Source organism: Pteronotus mesoamericanus, unplaced genomic scaffold (assembly GCF_021234165.1).
Source record: "Pteronotus mesoamericanus isolate MK-2021 breed Mesoamerican mustached bat unplaced genomic scaffold, CSHL_Meso_final contig_20, whole genome shotgun sequence".
Lineage (NCBI taxonomy): Eukaryota > Metazoa > Chordata > Mammalia > Chiroptera > Mormoopidae > Pteronotus > Pteronotus mesoamericanus.
In genome coordinates, this window is record NW_026555085.1 from 48,310,582 (window position 1) to 48,314,650 (window position 4,069).

At 34.8% G+C, this 4,069-nt stretch overlaps 1 non-coding gene across 1 annotated transcript; it reads right to left on the bottom strand.

Annotated features, from left to right (window-relative positions):
• Nucleotides 1-2,729: 2,729 nt before the first annotated feature.
• LOC129068037 (small nucleolar RNA SNORA38) lies at nucleotides 2,730-2,860 on the bottom strand. Its single transcript, XR_008528855.1, has one exon. It is a non-coding gene; the product is annotated as a small nucleolar RNA SNORA38 (small nucleolar RNA).
• Between the last annotated feature and the right edge of the window lie 1,209 nt (nucleotides 2,861-4,069).

Here is a 4,069-nt window from a genome sequence, read left to right on the forward strand (position 1 = left end):
ATAAGCTAATCATATAACTTAAAAAAGTTAGAATCAGAAGAATAAAATAAATCAAACAAGCAAAAATATATAAGGAAGGTAAATACAGCAATTTATGAAATAGAAAATAAGGTATAATTGATTAATTTGTGTTTTTATTTTTTACTTTTCCTTTATTTTTTGGTTTAAATACTTCATTGTTTATGCTATTACAGTTGTCCCAATTTTTTCCCTTTCTTCCCCTCCACCCAGCTCGCCCTCCATTCCCGCTGTCAACCCCCACACTGTTGTCCATGTCCATGCGCCCATCATATATGTTCTTGGACAAATCCCTTCACGCTCTTTCAACCAGTTCCCATCTCTTCCCTCCCCTCTTACAGCTGTCAGTCTGTCAGTCTGTTCCATGTTTCTATGCCTCTTGTTTTATTTTGCTCATTAGTTCATTTTGTTCACTTCATTCTACTTATACGTGAGATCACATGGTATTTGTCTTTCACTGACTGGCTTATTTCCCTCAGAATAATGTTCTCCAGTTCCCTCCATGCTGTTGCAAAGGGTAACGATTTCTTTCTTTCTTTTTTTACTACTGCATAGTATTCCCTTGTGTAAATGTATCACATTTTTATTTTTTAATCCACTCATCTACTGATGGGCACTTAGGCTGTTTCCAAATCTTGACTATTGTAAATAATGCTGCTATGAATATAAGGGTGCATATATTGAATTGGTGTTTTGGGTTCTTGGGATATATTCTCATCAGTGGAATTGCTGGATCAAAATGTATTTCCATTTTTAATTTTTGGAGGAAATTCCATACTGTTTTTCACAGTGGCTGCACCAGTCTGCATCCTACCAAGAGTGCACTAAGGTTCCCTTTTCTCCACATCCTCGCTACCATTTGTTGTATGTTGATTTATTAATGATGACCATTTTGGCAGGTGTGAAGTGATATCTCATTGTGGCTTTAATTTACATCTCTCTGACGGCTAGTGATGTTGAGCATTTTTTCATGTCTATGGGCCATCTGTGTGTCCTCTTGGAAAAGTGTCTATTCAGGTCCGTTGCCCATTTTTTGATTGGATTGTTTATCTTCCTTGTGTTGAGTTGTATAAGCTCTTTATATATGTTGGAAAAATTTAAGTGTTTTTAATATTTTAAAGGCTAACAAAATGGAAGTACTTTTCACTGCTAAAATCCAGGAAAAGAGAAAATACAAACAAATAATGTTAGAAATGGATATGAACATATTGTGGAAGAAAATGTTGTTGATCATGTAAAAATACTGATAAATGAATGATTTTCCGGAAATTTCTAAAATTGATTAAATAAATTATACATCTGAAAAAACCAATAAACTTGAGAAGGAATTGACAGTTATTAAACAACTTTCAAAAAACTCTGTAGGTCCAGATGGATTAGCAAAGAATTCTTTTGAAGTTTCAGAAAACATGATGTCTGTTTTGTAAACCATTCAGGAACATAAAGTTTGAAATCTACCAAATTTTGTTTATCCATTCACCTGTTAATGAACATTTAAAAAATTAAAGGAATAACAATTTCACTCTTCTAAACTACAAGAAAAATAGAACATATATCCACACAAGGACTTGTATGCAAATGTTCATAGTAGCATTATTCCTAACATCCCCAAACTGAAAACAATTCAAATGCCCATTAACTGTTGAAGAGATAAACAAAATGCAATACATCTACACCAAAGAATTCATCAATACAAATTAATTTTAAATAAAAATGAAATAAATGTGTGTTATTATAACATGCTAAAACATGGATAAACCTCAAAAACATGCCAAGTGAAAAGAGTCAGACATAAAATATTAAATATAATTACATTCTTGTGAAATGCCTAGAAGATACAAATTTATGGAGACATAAATGGAAGTTTTCTTATCAATGATTGCCTGAGGGTAGGAGTGGGATTGGGGATTGACTACTAATGAGCTCCAGAAAATTTTGAGAGTTTATGGGGACTGTTCAAAAATTGGAATGTCCTCAACTTTTTAAAAAAATTGTGACAGTTACAAAACTCTACAAATTTACTAAAAATCTCTGAATCGTACCTTTATAATGAGATTTTATGGTATGTAAATTGTATCTCAATAAAACTGTTAAAAATAGCTAGTTATCAAAAAATACAAAAAATTCTAATAAGATTCAATTAACAGAGGTGAACATCTATCTAATAAAAAAATTTAGTGTGGTAAAGATTCCATTTAAAGGGTACCATCATGCATAGCAATTGGGATATAAATTGGTACAATGCTTTTAAAAAACAAAAGCAAAAGAGAATTTTTGAAATGTTAATAGATTTGATTCATTAGTTCCATATGAGAAATCTATCTCTCCTAAAATAAAAATGTGTGTTATAAAGGGATGTGCATTACAGAATTCTTTATGATTTAACTACTGATCAGAACAACCTGACTATCCAACATTTGGGAAATGGGTCCACAAATCACAGTACACCAAACAAGGAAATTCACATATAAAAATCTTATCTTCCCAGACTTCTTAAAGAGATAGAAGAATGTTCAAGAAATAATGTCAAATAAAAAAGAAAAGTAGGGTCTAGATTCTATACACACACTAATCCTAAATGGAAAAGGTGTCTATTATTTGGCCTAGGCCAAATAAATGTTAACATTTATTTTCTGGGTGATATAATTATGGGTATTGGAATTTTTTTCCAATGCTTTTTGTTTTATTTAAATTCTTCCCCCCCACCCCCTGTGTGTGGAATGGTTGATCTTGAATCTGCAGGTAGCACGGTGGCCCCAGATTTCTCCATGTTCACATTTCTTTGCCTCCAATTCTTATGTGTCCAAAGACAGGGAACCACCAACATATCTTTGTAGGAGGGTTGTTTTATCTAAATTCTTGACAATGAGCATATACTATTGCTTTATCACCTGTAAATCAGAAATTTTCTTTTGGAAAACTGTAAATATTATAAAAGTAACAAAAAAGAATAAGATGGAAATGAATTGCATCTCTTCCTTTCTGTACCAAAGGCATCTTTCAAATAGGAAGTACAAGTTCTATGTCATAGTCCTGACTAGTCCTGAGCTTCCATTAGGCAATGGTGAACTCTAGCTAACTTTGCCTTCTTCTCATTTCAAGGAGACTTAGGGGCAACTGAGTCAACATGGTGTGTGGGGATTTAGGACCAGAAAGCACTTTCCCACCTTCAGTGAGGGGCCATTCATAACGAGGGGCCTAGCTGCACCACAGTAGCAGTAGTAATTGGCCTCCTGTCTTCCTGTTAAACCATTGTAGGGGTAACATCCTGTTGTAAATAACCAAAGGACCTCTTTCAGAACTTCACAAATGTGGTAGATAAACTCTACCACTCAACAGACATCCATGGTGGCTCTCAGGCCCATGAGTATCCAGAAGCCGTGGGTTCTGGCGCATAAAAATCCTCCTTTTGGATTCTTTTTACTTGGAAAATTCAGTCTTTTGTATAAGTAACTTAAGTGTGTCAGTTGAGTTAGAGAGGCAGATAGGAATCAGAGAGGCAAATAGCACAGCCACAGGGAGGGAAATTAGGAGACAGCAACTAACTGAGAAAAGTCCAAGGTGAGGCAGCCTCGGAGGTAATGAGTGGGACGTGCCAAGCCATCCTCTGAAGTCACGTTATTAGCTGTTCCACAAACATTTTCCAACCTAACTTTTTAAATAATTAAACAAATGAAAAAGAAACCAGATTCTTGTGTAAAAGCTCCTAGGGCTTTGGTCTTTATTACTAATAAACTTACCTCAGCCTCCGCGACGACGGAGTGTGGGAGAAGCCAGCTCAGCTGGTAACGAGATTTTGCCTCCCTGATGAATGTGCTCATTAGGGAAGCCACTCAGTTTGAAGACCCACCCCAGCCAATCTGATTGTGGATTTTATTGAAATAATTTTATAAACAAGTCTTCAGACCAGGTTTAGTCCTGATGAATTCACTGAGCTCATTATCACCCTCAGGAAGAAATTTGAAGAGATAAAAATAAAAGTCTAGAATTAAAACAACACTTTCACCTTAGGCAAAACAGTCTCCCTGTGCTTTTAGATTTCTCCATCTAT